The 26,244-nt window shown below is 43.0% G+C and overlaps 1 protein-coding gene across 1 annotated transcript in view; it reads right to left on the bottom strand.

Annotated features, from left to right (window-relative positions):
• The window catches only part of FGL1 (fibrinogen like 1), a 61,624-nt gene extending 43,740 nt beyond the window's left edge, over positions 1–17,884 (bottom strand). Inside the window, exon 1 of the mRNA XM_040334584.1 lies at positions 17,745–17,884. The gene's annotated coding sequence lies outside the window, so the exon portion shown is untranslated. The remainder of the gene's footprint in view (positions 1–17,744) is intronic.
• Positions 17,885–26,244: the final 8,360 nt, after the last annotated feature.

Here is a 26,244-nt window from a genome sequence, read left to right as displayed (position 1 = left end):
GAAAGTGACTTGCTAAGCTTTTGCTAGACTTGCCAGGCTTCACAAGTTTGTTGCACAATTGCAGCAAGTCCAGAATGCATAACTCCACATCAACTTTCTTTGCAAACATTTTGCAAGTCCTTTGAAAGTTCTGGTTCAGTTATGTTGTGCAAAAGTCATCCCACCACAGGGGGTCACTGTGGCTGAATTTTCATGGTGTAGACTTGCAGAGCTCTTGCTGTAGACTCACCACCACAACTTTGCTCTTGCTAGAGAAATTTGCTACAAATTTTAAAAGTGCCAAGTAGAACTTGTGTTTCAGGTGCTCTGCAAGTGTACAACTTGCCAGTGAAAATGTGCAGCAAGTTAACAAGACTTACAATTCAACACTGCCACAAACTTGTGGCAAGTTATCCTTCCTATATGGGATATGCCACTGCTGCAATGCCTATATCTCAGCACTGCAAAAATGATGCCCGCTGTTACATTCAGCAGACAGTACTGCCGACAGAACGCGACACATTCAACTGAATGGGGGTGCCCTGCAAGTGGGTGCAATACATGTGGTTGTGGGGTACTAATGTATTTTTTAAGTAATTACTAAGCCTTTTTACCATCTGTCAAATGCTCTTTGGAAAGCGATCCAATGTAGAACACACTTCAGAGGGTAATACAAATGTAAATTAGGCCTGGGGAGCAAGGAGCAATACAAATCAATATAACAACCTAGAGGCAAAATAAATACAAGGTGAAACTGAGTGACAGCTGCCTTTACTTCAAATAAACTATAAAGTAAAAGATAATTGAAAAAATCTATTTTTAATTGCCTTGATTGGAAAAAAGTATTAAATGCAATTTTTATGTCACATTGGAGAGCATTTGAATGTTTGAAAGTTTTGTAATTGCCTTAAATTGGTTTCCTTTAAAGAGGTGCCACAAAGACTTGGTGTATTGGCTTTGCCCTCTGAGAAATGGATTGTTATGCTGTTCTGATACCCAGAAAAGTCAGCCTAGGCACACCTGGACCCAATTTCCAGGGCGTGGGTCTCTCTAGGCACATATGCTTCCCATTAAAGTTAATGTTGCAATAGTCAAGTTTCAGACGTCATCCTGAGACCACAGCTTGTTGCTCTTATTTCATATCTTTCCAGTTCACTTGAAACACATTCTCATACTAGAATTTAACTTCATGGCTATGTAGAATATTAAATGCAGGATTTCCATAGAAGTGGGAATGGTCTTACTTTATACTCCAGCTGAAACAATTAAAATGTACACAGTTTCATTATATTGTTTATTCATCAGAGGCTTTGTAAACTGAGAGCTATATACAATACAAAATGACTTTCCATTCTTGCTTTGAGTGCCAAGCACAATTTCACTGGGCTGATTCCAGTTTGCAGATACAGTGGAACCTTGGATTACAAGCATAATCCGTTCCAGGAGAATGCTCGTAATCCAAAGTACTCGCATATCAAAGCGAATTTCCCCATTGAAGTCAATGGAAACAAAAATAATTTGTTCTGCATTGACATCAATGGCATGCAATTCTGCATGCGGCCATAGGTGGGGGGGGCGCCAAAGAGCCTCAGAAACGGCCGGAAAAACCCCAGGACACCTCGGCTGACCTCGGCAAACCTTGTAAAGACTCAGTTCCTGAGGTTTGCCAAGGTCAGTCCTCGGGCCTTTCTGTGGATTTTCCGAACGCGCTGATCGGCTGCTCCGCCTCAGGCCAAACGTGGTACTGCACACAGCTTTGGTCTGAATCCTGCTCGTTTTTCGAGACAACACTCGCAAACCGAGTTAGGATTTTTTTTAAATAAAGTGCTCGTATTGCGAAACACTCGTTGACCACGTTACTTGCAATCCGAGGTTCAACTGTATGTATTCCTTTCTGTACTCTATCAATATGACAACAGTTAGCTGGTGTAGAGGGATAGCTTTTTTTCAGTACACTTCACATTTTAGAGGTTGGCAACAAAGGCTCTTCTCTATCACCCAAAACCCCATCATTTCTATTATGATGTTGCTGGTGCAGGTAAAACACTTTCTTTCTACAACTTACCTTTGTGGTAATTGTAAGAACTAAAAAATAGGTGTATAAAATACCTCAAATACACCGCTCGGCGCCAAAGATTAAACTGATGTTCCAAAGTGGGATCACCAAAAAATCATCCAAACAATGATTGACAATACTAATAGTAAAATGTTCCTTATAATTTTTTCAAACACATAAGGAACCTATCTGAGCTGTTGTTTAAAACAAAGCAAATATAGAAAATAGTAAAAACCAATAAAAGTAAAAACTAAAATGGTCATATACTACAAACAGCGCTAATGTTGAGTAGTAGTATAGTATGGCCAACTCCACACAAAAAGTCCACACAGATGATGAGCCAGGTGATAATTCAGAAAGTGTCCATAGGTGATCTTAGAATCAAAGTAGTGTGCACCTTCCACCAACCTCTTCAAATCCACCACGTGAGAACACGGTCCCCTTAGGGGTATACACTCACCAGAGCACAATGTATAGCCAGCATAACACAGGGAACACTCGTCTGACCCACAAACCGCAGTCAGCATCGGTCAAGGAGACATAAATATGATGTAGGCTCCCAAACAGAGTAAATAAACAAAAGAAACCGCAATAGCGTAATCCTATTTATTAAATGAAAATACCCCTTACATCACACATCCCCTTCATAAAATGCATGTACAAAATAAATAAATCAATGAGCAGAAGAAGATGCCAAGGTACTTCACCATCTCCGCTGTCTGGCGTGTAACGCTGTAACCGAGTACTGTAAACAGGTTACTTCCTACTTCCGGGTTCAGCTGCGGTGGAGCGCATAGGTCACTTCCGGCTTGTCGTGTGGGTCACGCCTAAGTGCTTCAGTGTAACTTACCTGAAACTGAAGCCTGCGATGTCACCGCTGTCCCCTGTTGCAGGAAGCATCAGTTCTTCACCCCTCTTCCTTCCGGGGCCGCAAATTCCGGCTCTGTGACTGGCCGGAGTCACCCGCGGGAGCCGGCAGTCACGGCATGACCTTCCTTTAGAAACAGCATGATTGCCATTTCTAAAGTACGCCTGCGCTGTTGTCTACGGTGCATGCGCCGTAGACATTGGTGCTTGTTTCTTTTGTAAATATCTACTAAACTGTGGAGGTTTAGGAGATATTTCCAGCACCTACAGGTAAGCCTAATCTAGACTTGCCTGTAGGTAAAAGTGGCTGTACAGGGTGTACAATCACTTTAATATCACTTTTGCATGATGTCCTGTGCTGAGAGATTATCACTCCTGTTCCTACTATCATTTAGGAATTGGGGCTCATTCACACTATGTGCAAAAACCAACATGGCCACTGATAAGGCACTACAGCCAGCCTTCCTCTACTGGGCCCAGGCCTCATCAGTTCAAAGGGGGGACCGGGCACCTGCCGAGCAGGAGGGCCAGCAGTACTGCCTTATTGCTGACACTTGTGACTCTTGTGCAGTGCTGCCAGCTTCTACTTTTCTTTTCTTCCCCCTGCTGTTTGGGGCCCCTGTGTGCCCTTTTCCCCCAAAGTGCTGGTGATTTTCCTCCTCTTCTCTCCCACTGGCAGCTGTTGAGGGCACACAGGCGGGGTATTTCAAGATGGTTCACCATCCTGAATGAACACACCCCCCTATATCAACACAGTAAGTGATTGGCACTGATCACTCACTGTGAGGTGCAGATATTGCCTTTGTTTTGCTATTCACCTGAAAAGGTCTTGTTCTACAGGGGTATATTTTCAGCCATGGCTGAAAAGCATAGCATTGCGGACATTCCATTTTAGAAAAAATACCATACCAAATTTTTGGAGAAGGGGGGACCCTGTCATGTAAGCTGTACAGGGCCCCGTAACTATGAGCAGCCCTGATGACCAATGTTAATCTGCACAGATCAACACAGGTTTACCACAAGGAAAAAAACGTATTAAAATAAAAAAACATTCCTCTAATACATTACACTCACATATTTAAGGATAAAAACGTGCTTTCTTGTGAAAAAAAAAAAAAGATAAAAACTTGCAGTAAAACCAGGTAGCGTTCCACAGACCAGAAATTATGTCACTGTGTAGTCCAGCCCAACATGATTCGCTAGCCAATCAGGGGAGCCAGGTGAAGCTTTGATCACACACCTGGATGGAACATATTCAAGATCAATGGCCATATCAGCTATATTGGTGTAACATTGGTGAAAGTTTAAGGGATGTCCACCTTCCAATCTCTTCCAGCTAGCCAGACTACAGGATTTGATGGAAAAGTAAAAAAAAAATCTGGTCCAGTTTATAGCCAAATTAAATAGAAAATAAGAGGAGACAAGGATTCTGTTCACCTCTGTTCCTAGTAAAAAAAAAAATAATAATAATAAGGCAATATGTGCTAAATTTGAAGAAAACTCAACAGGCACAGAAAGCTGGTGTCGCGCAAGATAGAGAACCAACAAATGTTAGGGGTAGACAAAAATGGACTTTGTAGGCACCAATTATAAAAATATGAATACGTTTATTGACACAAAACCCAAAGGGGTTATTGGACCAACAGCAAAAATAGCACAATAACATACATTAAAACATTAAAACAAAAGAAAAGAACCACAGTAGCAACTGCGGTAACAGCAAAATAATCCAATAATGATCCAAAAGGAGGCATCAGATCTCAAAAAATATGTAATGACTATCGTGCATAATAGGACGCAGATTAGCTCGACATGTTTCGCGGAGACCGCTTCTTCGGGAGCTATTAATGTTTCATGCAAAATACTGGAATATACTTGAAGATGGATAATGTTAAACAGGATTATAATAGTTGGTAATACATTCAGACTTCCAAAAAATGCCTCATTGGCATCCAAGGTGGGGCACATCTATTTATCAGCCACAAGATGGTAAACCATGGCACGGCAGGCTGGATGTGTAAGGATGGTTTAAGACCAATAATAAAGTGAAACTGATGTCACATAAAATTTAAAAGGTACACCTGGGGTAAGATTTAGCCAAGTAAGTTACCGCAATAACTGTGTCATTGATGTGGTATCACCAAGAGGGCAATCATAAGAAAAAGTCCGGTAAGAAGACTGTAACGGGAGTCACTTTTGGGCACAGATTGAGCCAGGAAATAATGGACAGATCTCAGATTACATGAGATGGGGCACAGGGTGAATGAGAATCCCACTATGGTCTGTGCTAGTCACATTTAATGAGGTATAGATATTGTATATATATTATGTGTTGGCTGTTGTGCACTATAGCTTGCTGTGATGAGGTGGGGTGTGATTGCATTCTATTGTCTATTGTGCTAATTAAGTCTGCTACTGTGGTGATTTGGATTGGAGCTTGGTAGACAGTCTGGCTGCCTATTATGGGATGTTTAAGTGTCTTGCTGTGAGAAAAAGGGGGGTTCACTCCAGCAACCCACCCCCCCTGCTAAGACTGTTTACTGAAGGAGAAGTTTGAACACACCTGACCTGTATCACCATTGTCATTGGACAATTTAACCCACCCTGTTTGCCATGGGTGGGAGGGGTGTATTGTGAAGAGAAATGTTCTACCATGGGCTTGCAATAAAGATTCATTCCTTGTTTTGAACCTCAAACAGAGCTGTGTGTCTCGTTAATGGGGAGGGAATTCCTATGGGTCGTGTCTGCCGGATTGTGGAGTGTCGATAAGCTGTTGTGGGTTGGTGGGATGGAATATCGTAAACGGCGTTAACCCCTGACCGTTACAAAGACAATAGGTGGAGGTGTTACCAGTTTATAGCCAAATTAGAAAACAAGCAATCGTAAAGGTTCCAAATAACCAGAGGAGACAAGGATTCTGTCCACCTCTGTTCCTAGTGAAAAAAAAAAAAAAACTGGCAATATGTGCTAAATTTGAAGAAAACTCAACAGGCACAGAAAGTTGGTGTCGTGCAAGATAGAAAACCTCCAATCGATTCTTTTATTGATAAAACTGGGAGATTGCATGCTCTGCAGGTTTATCAGACACCTACTTACTTGTCCCAATCCATCCTGCATTTCAGTTCCACTACCAGTTTTGGTGCTTCCCTTTTAGTCTGTCTACATCCCCCAGGACATTAACAAAGGTCCTACTGTCTGCAATAGCGAGGGGGATGAGAATACACCGCTACTTGGATGGCATCCTTCTTCTAGCCAGCAATTGGGAGATGCTTATCCAGCATCAGGATGCTCTGCTAACACAATATATCTATCAATTTTGGTAGCCAATTAATTGGGAAAAAGAGCTTCCTCTGCCCAGCCCAATGAATAAGATTCTTGGGGGCATTTTTGAACACAGAAAAATTCAGTAGAACTTCCATGAAGTAAGATCCATCCTCTAATAGAGAAAGTCAATGGTGCTTGGGAGTGAAGTCTCTTCCAGCAGAACAGTACTTGGTTCTTCTTAACTGACCAATTGTTTTTGAATGTAACATTATCACATAATCCCCCAGCCAGACAGGTTGGGAATGCATTTTATAGAGCAGGCTGCTCAAGGTCATGGTATGTTCAGCTTATAAGGCATAGTATTGAATGCTCTCGAACTGAGAGCAGCGTTCAAAGCCCTTCCGTCATTCACTCCTTTTATAAGGGGAACAAGAGTTGTACTGTGCCTAGACAGCAGTGGAAGGATATCATTCTTGAGCTGTCAATAGAACTTCCAGTATCGATAACTGCAATTTTAGCTGAGGAGGCTCTGGTGTCAGCCTGAGCCTCTCCTACAGTTCACTGTACAATGAGATTCTCTTAGATACCCCAGACCAGTAACCCTGTAATAATTATAACGTCTTGCGATTATTAATGTTTGCTGTCATAAAGAAGAGAAAAGGTTTGGGACATTATATGAGGCAGAAAATAGAAACAAAGTAAAAAATATCTTACCGCTTTTATTGACATAAGCATGTATCATGTCACATTGCAGTAGATAAGCATATGTGGAAATTATTTAATATATTTACAGGTCACCAAGTATTACAGTTCATATATGTACATAAATAGATGAGCAGCACGCAGTAGTCATAAAAATTCATATATATACAAAGATGGATAAGTGGTACACAGCAGTAACCAGTGTTCATACATATACATAAATAAAAAACAGTATATTGCAGTAATCCACAGGCAAAGTATTAGTACCCCATACAATATAGTTTGTAAAAATTATAAAAAGCCTGTAATCTAGATGGAAATACAGGTATGTATATTATAACATGGCAGCATTCTGATGTTCAACGTGTTTCGTGGGTAAAACAACTTCATCAGGAGCAGATTAGTCCAAATATCTGCAAAAAATATATTAATCAATCAATATGATCTACTGCTTGACTATAAAATCAAAAAGGATACAGTACAGACCAAAAGTTTGGACACACCTTCTCATTCAAAGAGTTTTCTTTATTTTCATGACTATTTTGGAAATAATTGTAGATTCACACTGAAGGCATCAAAACTATGAATTAACACATGTGGAATTATACATAACAAAAAAGTGTGAAACAACTGAAAATATATTTGATATTCTAGGTTCTTCAAAGTAGCCACCTTTTGCTTTGATTACTGCTTGCTTGGCACACTCTTGGCATTCTCTTGATGAGCTTCAAGAGGTAGTCACCTGGCGCACCTGTATATTTATGTTGGCTACTTTCTTTTTAGTATTACTCAGTACGATATGGAGGCTTTCCCTTATCCTTGGTGACCTTATGTATGTGTCCGATACCTATACCTAAGCTCCCGGGACATGCATTTCCAGCGGTCTCTATACCGCAGTACCATATGCTCCTATAGCCTAGCCCTGTGACGGTATTAGAATGATATCCCCGTCAAAGTCTTCCCTTCTCCCCATAAAAGCAAATCACCCAGTATTCCATGAGTAGAACTCCCTGGGATGGCCCAATAATCCACACATGAGCCAAGGTTAATGCTGGAACAAGAGACAGACTTTAATGGTTTCTTCTCAGCTTTATATACAGTACCAGGCATTAAAGCAACCATGAGATCTCCACCCCCCCTAATCTTACACTAAGGCTAATTACTACAACATTCTAGACAGGTCGGCACCGGCCTATAATTATCATGTCTAATCACTGCACATTCCTTAATTAATGGCATCAAACAAACCACCTTCACACACTGAGTTTCCTAGGCAGACGTTTCGTCTCCGCATGCCGCTTGACACCTATTCACACCTCTGAGCATCAATAGGTTTTAGACAGTGTTATCACACAATTAAAGGCCTTTCAAAAGCTAGCCTTATTTAACATATTAACAGAGAGATGAGTCACACATGAAATCACCTTCTAACACAGCATTAACCAAGCAGGGAGAATTTAAACTGAAGCATCCTTCACAATGGCCCCCCCTTTTCTCCCTGCTCCGGCAACCCGGTTGGACCTTTCCTGGTCCAGTAGGGTTGACGGGTTCAGAGCTTTTAGTCCGAGGTTAACTCCGTTTGGCGTGACTGACCTCCCTTGGCAACTGCTTCAGACTCAGGTATGCCACCGGGTCGTCAGATCACACGCCGGTCAGTCCCCAAGTCTTTGTGCGATCTGCAGAGTCACCAGAAGTCAGTGTGAAGACGGCGAATGGGTCCATGCGCCGCCGTCTAGGTGTCCCGCTATGGGAGGGGGAAGGTTATGGCTCTGAAGTGACAATCACAGGAGATTCATAAAAAGAAAAAGTTATATTTGTTTAAATGCTGTAGCACTGGTGCTCAGAGTTCAGGGGGGGGATCAGTGCCCCATAGGGTCAGCCACCCCCTGCTCCCTCCGCAGCCGCCGGTTCTCCTCTTTGAGCTTCTCCAGCTCCATCTCCAGTTCATGGAGCCTGGGGGGGTCAGCCTGCTGTGACCTCAGGTGGTTGTTCTCCTCCTCCATGCGGCTTATGCACTCCTCCAGCTCCATGTACTCACGGATCAGCTCCTGCTTGCTCATGTCCTAAAGGCTTTCCACGTGGTCCTTCATCATCAGGAACTGGGTGGTGGTGTAAGGGGCCACCGGTGGGCCCTTGGCGAACATCTCGGCCCGCATCTGGGACGCCCGCTGCGACTCCCTCTCTTCCAGTCGCTTTTTTTCCTCCCAGGTCAGCTTGTTATACGGCTTCCAGGACCTCTTCTTCTTGGAGGGTGGCCGGCGGTGCCTCTTTCTGCCCAGCTCCCTCCAGGGCCCCTCCGGCTCATGGCTGTCGCCCATGACCAGCTGACAATGGTGTTCCCTGTTGTCCGTAATAACAGATTGTACCATGAGGGCTTCGTAAGGGGTGCCCAATGGTTCTTCCGGACCCAGCTCCTGGGGATCCCAAGCTGAGTCTACACAATGGGCTGCTGCTGGTGGGCGGTACCCAGGTTGAGACCAATTTGACCTGGTGTTGTCATTCATGGGGCAATTCTGCTTGAAGTGACCCAGCTGTTTGCACCGGAAGCAGCGTTGTTCGTTGTCCTCCTGGCGTAGATAGCGAGGGCTAGATGTCACCGGTCTGTTAGGAGGTTGGTATCTATCGGCTGGTGGGTGTGAGGGCGCCGTTGGTCGTGGAGGTTGTACCCATGGTGTGACCTGGTTTGTCTTGCGAGTATCCGCATATTCATCCGCCAACTCCGCAGCCTCTGGTAGAGTCATGGGCCTGCGATCTCTCACCCAGTCTTTTTTTTTTTTAATCCAACAAAAAGTTTTTATTGATGAAAAGGTGGTACACAGCTTATGGCATTCAACATTACACAGCAAAACCAGGAATGCATTTCTCATCGTCCAGTCCCAGCCGGGCACTGCAGTCACTTGGCATTTCTCTCACCCCCCCTAGTATACATTTCCCCGAATTATAACATTTATCCCACATGCGCTCCCAGCAATCTCTCACCCAGTCTTTGACGTCCGTCTGGATGTGATTGTAAAATTGCTCCAGGAGCATTAGTTGCAAAATGTCCTCTGCGGTGGTGGCCTGGCTGCTGTTAACCCAGTTAGAGGCCGACAGGGATAACTGCCATGCCCATTCCGCGTAAGAGTCTTTCGTGGTTTTGCGTGAGTCCCTGAACTTTTGTCGGTGGGACTCTGGGGTTACTGCATAACGAGCCAGGAGCACTTCTTTAACCCGGGCGTAGCTATGGATATCCTGATCTGGCACGGTCTGGAAAGCATCAGAAGCTTTGCCTGACAGTTTGCCTGACAATATTGCAACCCACTCTCCTCTAGCTATTCGGTGCAGGTTACATTGTCGCTCAAAATCTGCCAGGTAGTTATCAATCTCACAGTCCTTTTCATCAAAAGCTTTAAAAGCGCTAAACGGAATCTTCCTTGCGTCTGCTGTGCTGTACTCACTGTTTGGAGAATGTGCGGCTGCTTGTTGGACTGCTGCCAGTTTTAACTGTAGTTCTGCGTCTCTTATTTGTTTATCCTTCTGTAGTTCTGCGTCTCTTATTTGTTTAGCCTCCTGTAGTTCTGCGTCTCTTATTTGTTTAGCCTCCTGTAGTTCTGCGTCTCTTATTTGTTTAGCCTCCTCCGCTAACAGGTCCATCACTTTCAGCACCACATCCGCCGTTGGGTTCGGACCGAACCATGCTAGCTTCTCTCTCATTAGCTTGTTGGCTGGTGATTCCTCTTCCTGAATCACTGGTGTCTCCATCTCTTTTACTGCTGGCGTTGCTGCAACCAAGTTCTCCTGGTCTAGCTCCATTAATTCTGCTATGATGCCCCGCTTGGTTTTGTTGCTAGCAATCCTTCCACGACTTCCAGTAGTTCTTCCAGTGTCTGCTTGGAATCCGGGTGTAAAGGAGAGTAGAAGGGAAAATCCCGCTGCTGCCAACCAATTTTGACGGTATTAGAATGATATCACCGTCAAAGTCTTCCCTTCTCCCCATAAAAGCAAATCACCCAGTATTCCATGAGTAGAACTCCCTGGGATGGCCCAATAATCCACACATGAGCCAAGGTTAATGCTGGAACAAGAGACAGACTTTAATGGTTTCTTCTCAGCTTTATATACAGTACCAGGCATTAAAGCAACCATGAGATCTCCACCCCCCCTAATCACACACTAAGGCTAATTACTACAACATTCTAGACAGGTCGGCACCGGCCTATAATTATCATGTCTAATCACTGCACATTCCTTAATTAATGGCATCAAACAAACCACCTTCACACACTGAGTTTCCTAGGCAGACGTTTCGTCTCCGCATGCCGCTTGACACCTATTCACACCTCTGAGCATCAATAGGTTTTAGACAGGGTTATCACACAATTAAAGGACTTTCAAAAGCTAGCCTTATTTAACATATTAACAGAGAGATGAGTCACATATGAAATCACCTTCTAACACAGCATTAACCAAGCAGGGAGAATTTAAACTGAAGCATCCTTCACAAGCCCTATGTGAGTATTTAGGACTGGGAACCTTTTCTTTGTTTTTATATATCATTTTTGATTTTATAGTCAAGCATAAGATCATATTGATATTTATATATTTTTTGCAGATATTTGGACACATCTGTTCCTGATGAAGTGATTTCACCCACGAAACACGTCAAGCATTAGGATGCTGCCATGTTATAATATACATACCTGTATTGCCATCTAGATTACACTCTTCCATATTTATCATTTTTACAAATTATATTCTATGGAGTACTAATACCTTGCCCACAGGTTACTACAATATTCTGTTTATTTATTTATGTATATGTATGAACACTGGTTACTGCTGTTTACCGCTTACCCATCTTTGTATATGTATATATATATATATATATATATATATATATATATATATATGAATATTTATGACTACTGCATGCTGCTCATCTATTTATGTACATATATGAGCTGTAATACTTGATGACCTGTAAATATATGAAATCATTTCCACATATGTTTATCTACTGCATTGTGACATGATACATGTTTTTTTTTAAAGAGTTAAGATATTTTTTAGTTAGTTTCTATTTTCTGCCTCATATAAAGTCCAAAACCTTTTCTCTTCTTTAATATAGATTTAGGGATGGAGATGTATGATATCTTATGTCTCATATAAAGTCCCAATTCCCCCTTTTTTTTAATATAATGTTTTCTGTCAATTTTCAGAATGTTCTCACTGGCTATTGACCTGGAACACCCATCCACTCCTAACCACATTATCACCTCCTTTTCATCCCTCCCTATTTCTTGGTATTCTTTATATATGTTTATATCTTCATATCAGGGCTCAAAATTTCAAGTCCTGAGCTACTAGCCAGGCCTCAAGAGTTTCTCGCCACCAGTTGCCCCACCTAATTCATACACTGCCCTGCGCCTAATTGTACCCGTAAACACGCCCTCGTAGATTATCTCATGGAATGACAATGTTTTATGCAGAATCAAGTTACAAAATTAAATATTACCAACAACAACTTTAACAAAGGGGCACTGTGGGAAGACCAGAGTGACAGGGCACTGGGGGCAGACCAAAGGGACAGGGCACTGGGGGCAGACCAGAGGGACATGGCACTGGGGGCAGACCAGAGGGACAGGGCACTGGGGGCAGACCAGAGGGACAGGGCACTAGAACTGGGTCTCTTCCCCATTCTCTTCCTGCCTCCTCCGCAACTCCCATCCATCCTCTCTCTCTCTCCCATTCATCTCATCATCAGAAGCCTGTGTGTGCGGCACCACGCTTGCATGTCCCCACTTCCCTCTTTTATTCAGGCTGGCAGAGGGAGTACAATCCAGCGCTGAGATCCACACAACTGCACAGCCATTGACACCATAGCACAGCGCACACTGACAGCGCACAGCACACATTGAGACCAGTCTGTTCACAGTGCTCAGGCTAAACTGTTGGACACTTACATAGAGCAGAAGCAGAAGAAAACTGCACAAACTAGAAGGCTACTGCTCTTATGTCAGGGCAACTTTCAGTGAGCGCTGCACCGGAGTGGTAATTTTTGCAATCCTCCACCTCACTCATTACTTTCTGCTCTCCAGCTACATTGGTCAGGGCCCGGGGGAGGGGGGCAGGCTCAGAGAGGTCATTCTGTTGGGTCCCATGGCTTAATGAGAATTGTAAGTATAGCACCTGTGTACTGCTCTGCCTGTGCACGGCTCACCAGACTACTTTTCCCGATCATGCGCCTTTCCTCTTCAGCCGCCAATCTCATCGGGGCTGTAGGCACAGATTGGAGGGAGATTGGTCATGCAGCCCTGTCATCACTCGCCACCAGCTTAAATTCACTCGCCAAATGCTAGTAGGCGAGTGGAAATTTTGAGGGCTGTTCATATTATAGTGTGCCACACAAGTTATCCTTACTTATCTAGTTAGAACCCAGGTAATACCCTCCGCTTTACACTTCTTCTAATGATCTTATTGGATCCTGATGGTCCTAACGTACTCTGGACTATTACTACATGCAGGGCTTCATTGATAATGTTGTTCTGCCTTGTTCATTCTTAATAAACATTTAATAAACACAAAAAAACAATCCTCCACAGGTATCAGTATGTTTACTTGAATCACTGATCTCAGCATACAAGTTTGCAAAAAAAAAAACAATTGTAGAAAGACCATAACAGTGTTTTTTTCCATTTTAAAGGCTTCAAAATTGATTAAAAGTACTAATAAACACTCTTTGAGGAAGTCACATGACTGGTGATAAAACGCATTGGTGGCAGAGTCTGTGACGTCATTACGCCAGGCAAAAAATGATACCCTATAGTTTGATAGTCTGTGGCTGATATCTTGAATTCTTATGGGGGCAGTGTAGTTTTAACCCAGGCAAGCTTTATACATCTATGTGCGCAGATTTAAGTGGACATTAAAATGTGTGTTTATTGATACGTTTAATAAATTGTGAAGCTTTTAAAATGGAAATGTTTGAGGGGTTTCAACATTAAGTGGAAGTTCCACTTTTGGGTGGAACTCCGCTTTAAACCACTCCTTGCCCCCTTACATGCCACATTTTGGATGTCATTTTTTTTGGGGGGGTGGGGGCTTCAAGAGGAGTGGGACTTCCTGTCCCACTTCCTTCTTCCGCCCAGGGACCGCTTAGGCGAAACGTCATATCGCCTACGGCGGCCCCTCCCTGTAGGCGATCGCCAAAAGCTGTCACAGCCAGGTGCCCACAGTTAGAATGAAGGCGCCGGCGGAGAGGGGGGGGCGGAGCTCCGGACGTCACGTCGCTGGACAGTGGATTAGGTAAGTGTATGTTTATTAAAAGCCAGCAGCTATGCTTTTTGTAGCTGCTGACTTTTAATAAACATAAAAAAAAGTCTGGAACTCCGCTTTAACACATTGTCACATTATGTTTATGACCCTTTCACACGGGGCGGATCAGTAATGATCCGCCTCCGTGTGTCCGTCAGCTCAGCGGGGATCCTCCGTAAAATCCCTGCTGAGCCGTCGGCTGACAGGGCGGTCCCCGCACACTGTGCAGGGACCGCCCTGTCTTTTCTCCGCTCTCCCCCGTGTGTCCGTGTTCATCCGATCCGATCCCGGACGGAAGAAAAAATAGGATTTTCTTCCTTTCGCAAAATCGGAGCTTTGCGGAGGTGGGTGATTACGGGTGTCAGCGGATGTTCATCCGCTGACACCCGCAATCACATAGGGACCAATGTATGTCCCGTTTTCATCCGCAAACGGACGGATGAAAATGGGGACATACGGTCCGCACATGTGAAGGGGGCCTTATTGATTTCCATCACTCTGATCACTTCAGCTTTATTTTAGTTGCTGTGCATAAGGGATATTGTGTGTATTGTATGGGCAGAATACTCATTGCAATGTGGGATTACTAATCACAATGTTTTGTATTGGTATTTGAGATTCATATTAGATTCCCTTTATATTAGAGGGTTCCACCATAATTTGTGAATCACCCATCATGCTGCACTTTTGGTTTCTCCTTCCTGGCAGGGAAAGGAAAAATTTGCATTTTTATCTAGGATAAACTTCCACTATTTATGAAAACGGGCTGCCATTATCCAAAACCCTAGAAACCACAAGGATATTCATCACCGTGGAACTGATCTCAGTGTATTTACAGTGCAAGCTGGTGATCACTGACAAGTGTTATGGTTACAGGTGAAAATGCGCATTGGCCTCATTCTGGTCAATGAACACATTTATGAAGATTATTTTTTTTTGTAGATGTTTGATGGCAAAAAGTAAAATATTTTTTTTTCAAAACTCAGTCTTTTTTGTTTATATAATAACAAATAAAAAAAAACAATTGGTAATTAAATACCACCAAAAGAAAGCTATGTGTGAAAAAAATGATATCAATTTTGTTTGGGTACAGCATTGCATGACTGTGCAATTACCAGTTAAAGTAGCGCAGTGCTAATTAGCAAAACAATGGCCTGGTCATGAAGGGAATAAAACCTTCTGGAGCTGAGGTGGTTAATCTACTGTATACAGTTCAAACTTTTATGTGGCCTGTATTGTACAGTTCTTCAACTATTGTTCCACAATTGCAGCCTTTGTACTTTTTGGAAATCCTTACAATAAAAAGACTGAACAGAAAACAAGGGATGCAATATGTTTTACTGTCCTTCAGAATTTAAGGGGGCGGACTGTGCCCAGTGAGAGTAATCTTTGTTGCCAGTGGAAGGAATTATTCCCTATTGTTGGTGTCAGTGGAAGGAACAGTTCCTCATTACTGGTGTCAGTGGAAGGAATAGTGCCCCACATCACTGGTGTCAGTGAAAGAAATAGTGCCCCCTTATTGGTGTCAGTGAAGGGAATAGCGCCCCATTGTTGGTGTCAGTGACAGGAATCATGCCCCATTGTTGGTGTCAGTGACAGGAATTGTGCCCCATTGTTGCCGTCAGTGACAGGAATAATGCCCCATTGTTGGAGTCAGTGACAGGAATTATGCCCCATTGTTGGTGTCAGTGCCCGGAATTATGCCCCATTGTTGGGGTCAGTGACAGGAATTATGCCCCATTGTTGGTGTCAGTGACAGGAATTATGCCCCATTGTTGGTGTTAGTGGCAGGAATAATGCCTCAAGGGCCGGATGAAGGCAATCAAAGGGCTGCATCTGGCTCCAGGGCCGCAGTTTGGAGACCAGGGCCCGGATTCAGATAGGAGATATGACGGCGTATCTCCGCATACGCCGTCGTATCTCTGAGTGCGGGCCGTCATATCTATGCGACTGATTCAGAGAATCAGTTACGCATAGATTTCCCTAAGATCCGACCGGCGTAAGTGTCTTACACCATCGTATCTTATGGGCCGTACAAACGACCGAACATGCCTGCTAAAACTGGTCCGCGGACCAGTTTCAGCAGACATGTTCGTTCGTGTGTAGGCCCGAGCGTGCAGGATTCCAGCAAACATTTGACCGCCGGGCCTTTTCCCAGCGGGCAAATATTTCTGGACTTGTTTTAAAACAGTCCGCTGGAATCCTGCCCGCTCGGACATGTTCGGTCGTCTGTACAGACCTACCGTACATGTCCGAGCGCCCGCCATCCCTCGCATGCGTCGAATGACTTTGACGCATGCGTGGAAGCATTTAACTGGCAGGCCCGCCCACGTCGCCGCGTCATCGTCGCGGCGACGGCGCGGACACGCCCCGCGTATTGTTTACGCGCGGATTTCTGTACGATGGTTAGTACATCCATCGTACAGAAATCCCCGGGCAGACATGTACGGTGAAAACGGTCCGGCAGACCGGTTTCATCGTACATGTTTGCCCGTGTGTAACGATGTCCACTAGGTGGCGCTTCCGTATAGTTACATATAGTTACGCGATGAATATGCTAATTAGGTAGATACACCGATTCAGAAACGTACGTCCGGCCGGCGCATTTTTTTACGTCGTTTACGTTAGGCTTTTTTCGACGTAAAGTTACCCCTGCTATATGAGGCGTAGCTAATGTTAAGTATGGACGTCGTTCCCGCGTCGAGTTTTGAAAATTTTAAGTCGTTTGCGTAAGTCGTTCTCGAATAGGGCTGTATGTAAGTTACGTTCACGTCTAAAGCAATGACGACTTGGGGCGTAATTTCGAGCATGCGCATTGGGATTTTTTCACAAACGGCGCATGCACCGTTCGTAAAAAAACGTCAAATACGCGGGGTCACAGTTAATATGCATAAGACACGCCCACATCATCCCCATTTGAATTAGGCGGGTTTACGCCGGACCAAATACGTTACGCCGCCGTAACTAAGGGCGCAAGTTGTTTCTGCATACGAAACTTGCGCCCTAAGTTACGGCGGCGTACCGTATCTGCAATACGTTACGCCCGCCCATAGATAGACCATTCTATCTGAATCCGGGCCCACTGCTCTAAGTTCTAGGTAGGTCTACACAGATATCTGACTGCTCATGAGGATGCTTCCACAAAGTGTTTCTTTTAAAAGTGTAAATAATAACATTCTTTTGGTAAAACAATTATGCCTGAAATATAATAACAACATTTTATTCCCTAACGGTAAAAAATAAAACAATAAAAAACCAGGATGTAAAAATAAGAGAAGTTTGGTTTGTGATACTGTAATTACAAGACCCACAGTTCCTCATAAGCTGGAGAGATGCTGGTACCTGTGGTGCTTACTACATCACACATTGTTTTTTTATTTTGAACAGCTAATTTTACAATGTTCTATTATTTTAACAATACCTTTTCATAGTCATACACCCTGTAAAAAGTGAAGGACTATATACAGTGTGTCAAGTGCCTAGAGTTTTGTCTTGACCCCAGTAACAATTGTTGGCGAGCCGCAAGCATATTATGACAGTTACATGCAGTAGTACTGTGATTGGAGAAAGAAAATCTTCTTACCCTCCTGTCAGAATGTTGTGCTTTTCCTTTCTTTGCGTTGTGTTGTGTCTCACTGCTTTTTCCAAACTTCTGCTGTCTATGCTGCTCTGTTGAGCAATGCAGTAAAACAGATCTGCTGTGAGTCAGGGGCCAAGAATGTTTTGGATTATCCAAATTTACAGGGAATACAATGAAAGCATAACACGGGCAGGAGGTTCCAATACACAAGAGGGAAAACCATGACATCAAACCTAATGCTTAAATTTTTTTTTTAAAAGGCACCACAAGGAATGGGTAATAGAAATCAGAGAATATAGTAGATAATATGTTAATTCATTCTTATCTATTATGTTGATAAGCAATGATGATCTGCAATTGCTGTAATCCATAGAAACCAGTGCAGCAAGTAGTGTTGAGATGCTTCTAGATTATTTTGGGTAACTGCAAAGTGTATATTGCTTTTTGCCCTGTTGTTTTGGCTAAAGCTGTTTGTGATTTTTTTTTTTACATATTGTAGAGGTGTATTTATAAAAAATGTGCATAGCAATTCGTCTAGGGGATGTGCAATTACATTTGTTCTGTGTAAACAGTGTTGTTAGACTGTGAAAAAAGAGAAAAACACTGCGCTAAACCAAACATATATGTGAAACAAAGCAGCTAGCACTCAAACAAACAAAGTAGAGAAAATAGTAGAACAATAGTGCAGCGCTAAATGATGTGCACAATGGTTATGTAGCGCCCCCTTTACTTTCAGAAAGGGCACTACGCTAAAGTTAGTGGGAGAATGAGAGAGATAAGTTGCTCTCATTCTTAATTTTGTTAAATTTGCCTGTCGGCAACTTCTGGATTGTTCTGTGGGTCAGTCTGCATTCCAGGGATGTGGTGCCATCCCTGGGCAGTAGATGGCGCCAGAGAGGTCCAGGCGGAGCCGCTTTCTCCCAGCAGCCAATGAGAGGAGTTGGGCCTCGCTGTGCATGCTGGGAAAGGGGTATTTCTGTGGCGGAGGCCATTGTTCTGGGTTCTTCGTGGGTTCCTGATTCTGGGTACGGCACCCACCTTTAGGGTGTGCGCACAATCGTGGGCCCCACCACTATGGCCTACCTGGCCTGGGGTTGCGTGCTACGCGGAGTTCCTGACTCTGGGCCCTCCTGGCTTGGAGCAACTGATGCCACAAAGGGGCCCCAGTCACTTACTGGGTCCCCACTTCTACTGAGGAGATCCCAGGCTGCATGCCGTTCGGTGGGGGAACGGCTTGAGGAAAACCCAGAGGCAGGTTTTCCAAAAGGGCTTGAACGAACCATCGGGGATCTGGTGACCGGACATTAACAGGTACATTTGCACTGTCAACCGGTGACCCTGACGTGATCTATTGGGAGGATTTGCTCTGCTGTTCACATTGCCAGCATTGAGCCTGTGGCAGAGGTTTCATCTGGCATCCTAATTTAATCAGAGCCAAGTCGGTGGCAGAGACTTGTTCCTCCCAGCAACCTAAAGTGACACTCCGGCTGCCAGGCCTGTGGCAGGGGTCTGTCCGGGGGCACTTCACCCACTCTGGCTAGAGTGGCGACGTATCATTACAGCTGTAGAAAAGCAGGACTGCTTTTCCTTATCCAAGGCCTGATACTGCAAAGTTACTTTATTTCATCAACCTTTCCTGTCTACCTCAAGTTGATGTTGGTCGTGTTGGACCAAGAAATAAAGCATTCAGAAAACTTCATCTACCGACTGGACATTCAATTACTGCTCTACTCAGTACCTTCACCCCTACTTACTTAACTTAATACACCGATCCCAAAACAATCAGCGGCTCCTGAGGGGGTAGCGCTACAGTTAGAGAGGCACAAAAGTGAATATAAACAAAATATATATAAAGTCTGTGTAGGGACCCTATATCACAATGGATGTGACACTGGGTTAGTAAATGGATCACACAGTTCAGTGTACAATTAAAATTCCATAGGAAAGGTGATGAATGAAAACATTGACATGATTGTTGAGTATATAGTTGTCTGAAGGGATCATCAAGGCATCACTTAAAAGAGGTAAGTATGGTAGGGTACTCTTACCGGAGGGTGTGGACTTAGCTGTTTTTTTAGGACAGTAAGTCTCGTGAGCGTGGTGGTTTCAGCGGACCTGGATCTCTGCGTAGAAGAACTCCCCAGGCGGCGATGGCTGGACACGTCCGATGAGATGAGTATCATAACATTGCAGACATATTTCCGGTATTATTTGTTACTTTTGCGTAAAAGATGAGACATTCACACAGCAAATTTTTTATATATAGACCCCTAAGATCAATATTAATTTGCCACTTTTTTGGTTACTAAGTGGTTAAATGCTCCAACCTCTTTGGCTAACCATTGGCTAATATGACATGTAAGAATGTAAAATGACAATGGAAATTGAGATCCTCCTTGCACACTTAGGCCAGTACAAAATAAAGACACGGGGAGATTTACTAAAACTGGAGCACTTAGAAGATGGTGCAGCTGTGCATGGTAGCCAATCAGCTTCTAAACTCAGCTTGTTCAGTTAATCTTTGACTATGAAATCTGGAAGCTCATTGGTTCTAATTCCGCTTGTATTGAATTGTATTGTAACTGTACTGTCTGCACTCATGTTGTAAATTGCTGCACAAACTGTTGGCGCTATATACATCCTGTATAATAATATATCAATAATACAATGCACTGCTGCACCAGTTTTAGTAAATCTCCCCCACTGTGCATTCACATCTAAGCTTTGGTGATGTGAATACTGAACAGTGAACACCCATGATAATTGTGGCTTTACATCGACATCTAGTGGTGATTTTTAATATTGCACTTGTGTTACCAAACAATTTACTGTATTTTTTTTACATGAAAATGAGATTCCAGGGATTATAAAAAATAAATTACATATGAAATAAGTCTGTGCAGAGGTGTCATGTGTTCCAAGAAGGCAGGGCATTGTGGGAAATGTAGTCTCTTTCTACTAAGTGTCAATGGAGTCCATATCTCCTGGTACTTCCGATCCCACAATGCATGGCTTCTAAAAAGGTGTAAACATGTATATACAAATATAACTAGAGTTCCAGTGGGGATTCACACTATATAGTCCATAATAGTGTGACCCCGCTACACAAGAATAGAAGACCCTTTGCAGGAGAGGAATTCAGCCATTCCTTGACCATGTCTTGACCATATACATAATTGTGACAACTTGGTCCCCATCATCTTAACCACAGCCTGCCTGAACAAAGTAGGAATCACATGTTCATTCCCCTCTGCTTGGCAAGAAACTGACAATGGTTAATTTTCCTGAGGAGGTTCTGAGACTACTCATGGGCACCATGTATGACCCCTTCACAGAGTAAGTGGAAATGACGCCTTTAGAGAGTGTATTGACCACATCCTTAAAAAAGGATCACTAAAGGAAATTTTTTTTTTGCTAAATAGCTTTCTTTACCTTACTGCAGTACTGGTTTCATGTCCTCATTGTTCGTTTTTGCTTTGAAGTGGCTGTAATTCTGCTCTGATCTCCACACTTCCTGGTTGTCCGTTTCCTTATAACCATCATACTGGGAGCTTTTCACGATGGTCTAAGCTGTCATTACTGTGTGTCTAAAACTTAACAGAACCAATCAGATTCATTTTAAAAACAAAACACTGCCCTGGATTTGTTTGTTTTTGTTTTGTGTGTCTCTTTAGCTCACAGGAACATGAAACCAGTTTAAAAGTGAAACTAAACTGCAGGCACATTATATGATTGATTTTTATCTATTTGTAATCATTTTTAAAAGGAATCAGTTAACTTGTATGTCTCTATACCCTGTAAACAGTCATTTCAGCAAAAACATTTTTTTCCTTTAGTGACCCTTTAATCAATGTGGTAACCGGTTAGGTGTCGTCGTCATCTTTATCCTAGGTTGCTTGAACTAGGCAACATTCTTGCAGTCATGTTCGTCTGTCTTCTCTTTGGAAGGATCTCAAGCAGATTGTTTGCCTGGGAAGGCTTGGAGACAGTCCATAGGGGGCGCCCGGGCGCCGCCCCCCATCCCCCAGTCATTAAAAAAAAAAAAAAAATTATTTAAATCTGTCCCTTTAAGAAAAAAAAATTCCAAAAAAGGGCCTTATGTGCACTGTGTCCGCGTGCCGGGCGCCGGGCACAGTGAAGTAGGAGTAGTGCCACGTCTGTGCAATTACGGGATTGCAGACGCGGCGCTACATTGGCACCAAAAATATGCCTTTGTGGTGTTCTCCATCGTGCCACTTGCTTCCGGCGCGATGGAGTGTATTGTTATGGCCGGGCGAGTGCATACACTTTCTGTGTGCACCCGCCCGTCTCTGTGCTCGTTCCGACGTCACTGGAAAAACAGGAAGTGACGTAGGGACTGCACGAGCTCAGTGCGCCTGACCGAGGAACAGGTAAGCTGCAGCTATGCCTGCCTGCCTGCCATGTTTCTAAGCTTCGGCGGACGCTTATACTAAGCATCGGCGACAGCATCCAACCGATGATTCGATGTTGGTACTATTTGAGCTCAATGTCTCATGTTAGGGCATCATTCTGCCTGAAAAAAGATCCGATGAGGTCCTGGAACATGAACTTGTGATGCTCTACAGTATGTGAATAAAGGGCAAGTTTATCACAATCCCCCCTCCTAACCCCCCGCTTATTTAAAAAAAAAGTTTTTGCATGTAATATTCGGCGGCTGGCATCCACCCTCCACCCCCCTGCTTAATCCAAATTTTTTTTTAATATTTAATATTCAGCGAAAATAATGCCAGGCAACAACCCCCCGCCCCAATCAATGTTTTTTTTTTAGATTTATTTTATTAACAGTTAAGCTTATTAACAGTTTATTTTTTACATTTGATTCAATTTAGCAATAAGTGGGTAAATGAACCACACCACCCCCCGCTTGCAAATTGTCCTGCGACTTGGGACTGGAAAGTTGCAGGATAAGTTGGACCCGATAATTTCCAATAAGAACTGTTCATATCTGTGCAACTTTGAAGTAGTCCCTGCATTACTTTTGTCCCACTTTGATGTGACTTGAGGTCCATAGACCTCCAGAATACATAGGCATTGCTTCAAGTCGCTGCAAAATCGCACCAAAAAATTGTGGCAGAATCTTGCAACTTTCAGGCTACTGCAGTCTGAAAGTTGCACAATTCTACTGCAATTTTGATGTAACTTAAAGCAATGCCTGTGTATTCTGGAGGTCTATGAAGTAATGCAGGGACTACTTTGAAGTCGCACAGATATGAACGGTTCTCATTGGAAATCATGGGGTACGACTTGTCATGCAACGTTTAAGTCCCAAGTCGCAGGACAAGTAATGCCTGCAGTCTCTGGTAATCTTGTGCAGAATGTCCGCAGTCTCTGGTAATCTTGTGCAGTATGTCCGCAGTCTCTGGTAATCTCCTGCAGTATGTCCGCAGTCTCTGGTAATCTTGTGTAGTATGTCCGCAGTCTCTGGTAATCTTGTGCAGTATGTCCGCAGTCTCTGGTAATCTTGTGCAGTATGTCCGCAGTCTCTGGTAATCTCCTGCAGTATGTCCGCAGTCTCTGGTAATCTCCTGCAGTATGTCTGCAGTCTCTGGTAATCTTGTGTAGTATGTCCGCAGTCTCTGGTAATCTTTTGCAGTATGTCTGCAGTCTCTGGTAATCTCCTGCAGTATGTCCGCAGTCTCTGGTAATCTTCTGCAGTATGTCCGCAGTCTCTGGTAATCTTGTGCAGTATGTCCGCAGTTTCTGATAATCTCGTGAAGTATGTCCGCAGTCTCTGGTAATCTTGTGCAGTATGTCCGCAGTCTCTGGTAATCTTGTGCAGTATGTCCGCTGTCTCTGGTAATCTCCTGCCCATTTCGAGTCCTTCATTACTAACAGTGTCATATTTTAGTTTGTTTGCACCGATCTGTAAGGCTGCGCTATATACCATGATTTGTGATGCTGGGGCTGTATACTCTGTGCTGTGACGCTGAGCTGTATACTCCTGACATTGAGTGGAAGAAAGTGGAATACAGGGACGGAGTGGTGGATTCTATAAGGGGTGTGGCTTATGAGAAGTGGGAGGGACCAAATGTGGAAGGGCAGGGTATTGCGCCCCCCCATCCTAAAACTTCACCAGCCGCCACTGCTTGGAGACTTCACAGGGTGAGTGGAAATGCTCCTTTAGAGTGTATTGACCACAGGTTTAATGAATGCGCAACCTGTTAGGTGTCATCATCTTTATCCTTGGTTGCTTGAACTAAGCATAATTTATGGAAAGGGATTTCTCCGTCTAAACAGAAAAAAACACTGCGCTAGTCTTAAAGGATATAGCGGATCTTAAAATCCCCAAATCCAGAAATACATTTGAGTTTCAGGGTCAATTGAAACAGATATGTAAACGTAACGATTTGGTTGTACGCCCAGCTGATAAGGGTGGAGGGGTGGTGGTCTTGGACAAGAGCGATTATATTGCAGAAATGCATAGGCTTTTGTCTGACACCGCTACTTATAGCCTTTTAGCAAATAATCCAACAGTTAAATACAAGAAAGAACTCCAGGCCTTAATTAATGAGGGTTTCTCATTGGGCATTCTAAATAAAAAAGAAAAAGCTCACTTAATCCCATCAGCACCGAGAGTGCCAGTGATTTATTACCTGCCCAAGGTGCATAAGAGTACCACCAACCCACCTGGTCGTCCGATCATCAGTGGGTTGAATTCTATAACGGCACGTATTGGCAAATATATAGACGAATTTTTGCAGCCACTGGTTATCTCCACTCCATCTTATTTACGTGACACTACTCAGGTCATCAATTTATTGAAAGATTGTGAATGGAAAAATGGGTTTACATTAGCTACTGCTGATGTGAACTCACTGTATACTGTTATTTCACACCATCATGGTCTGGAAGCAGTTCGCTTTTATTTACAGCAAGACATTTCACTTTCAGTTATACAGAGAGATTTCATTGCCAATCTTCTGGTATTTGCAACTAGCCATAACTATTTCTGGTTTGGTGGAGACTATTATCTGCAAAAATGCGGAGTAGCGATGGGCGCTAAGTTTGCCCCTAGTGTGGCAAACTTGTTCATGTCTTTTTGGGAAAGAGAAGTCATTGATGTTAACCCTCCAAGTCAACTCAAATTATGGAAGAGATATATTGATGACATTTTGATAATTTGGGAGGGTGACATCTCGTCCCTTGATAGTTTTTTATCTAGTCTGAATGTCAATGACCGAGGAATTTTTTTAAAATATGATATCAGTGAATCTATGATTAACTTCTTGGACCTTATTATTACGGTTAAAGATGAGACAATAACCACCATGACTCACTTTAAAGAAACTGATCGGAATGCATATATTCCCACAACGAGCTGTCACCATTCACAATGGCTTAAGGCTGTCCCAAAGGGACAATTTCAGAGAATTAGACGTAACTGTACCTCTTTATATGATTTTCAACAACAGGCCCAAACTCTAAAGAAGAAATTCTTAGATAAAGGCTATAAAGAGGACAGCATAGATGAAACCATCTTGGCTGTCAGTACTTTGAACAGAGATCAGCTCCTCACTTCGAAACAGACCCTCACTAATGACAAAGATTTCTTCAGTTTTGCTTTGATTACTGGATTTTCTGATCAACACTTCTCTGTAAAAAAGATTTTAAAAAAACACTGGAGTGTTCTGAAGAACGACCAAATATTGGGATCCATTATCCCAGATAAACCCACAGTAATCTTTAGAGGAGCACCGTCATTACGTTTAAAAATTGCCCCAAACATCATTGATCCCCCTAAAGTTGTGCATTTTTTTCAAGAAATGAAGGGTTTTTATCCATGCCGTAAGTGCAATGTTTGCAAAATTAATGCATTTCAGGGACGTAAACTCACATCTTTTCAGTCCACTCAGACCCTCAAGGTATATAACATTGAAACATTTATCACCTGTACTAGTGATCATGTGGTTTATTTAATACAATGTCCCTGTAAAAAACAATACATCGGTCGGACCAAACGAGCTGTTAACATCAGACTCAATGAACATGTTGGCAATATAGGTAGAGGATTCCCTAAACATAACTTATCTAAACATTTTGCGAAGTATCATGCCCAAAGTACTGATGGGACACTGTTTTTACCTATGGAAAAATTATGTCCACACTGGAGGGGCACAAACAAAGTGCGTACCATTTCCCAGCTTGAAACCCGTTGGATTTTTAATATGCGATCTTATAGGCCTTATGGGTTAAATGTGGACTGGGACATCAATTGTTTTATAAATAATGCATGATTTTTGTCCCGTCCAAATTTCTCATTATACCTCATCACCATTTAAATTTGTTTTCCTCCTTTATCAATAGGTGTTTTTAACATATTTTTAACATTTTTTATATATTTTTTTTTTTTTTTTAATCATGTAAATATATACCTCATATGAAATGTTATAATTCTCTTATAAGACTCTAAATATATTTAGCATATGATGTGTAAATTTTTGTACATCTTTATGTGTTATGGGTCGGCTTAAGATTTATATAT

This window comes from Rana temporaria, chromosome 1 (genome assembly GCF_905171775.1).
Source record: "Rana temporaria chromosome 1, aRanTem1.1, whole genome shotgun sequence".
In the NCBI taxonomy this organism is placed as follows: domain Eukaryota; kingdom Metazoa; phylum Chordata; class Amphibia; order Anura; family Ranidae; genus Rana; species Rana temporaria.
The sequence above is the reverse complement of the archived record's forward strand: the minus strand, read 5'-3'. Positions and strand labels throughout refer to the sequence as shown.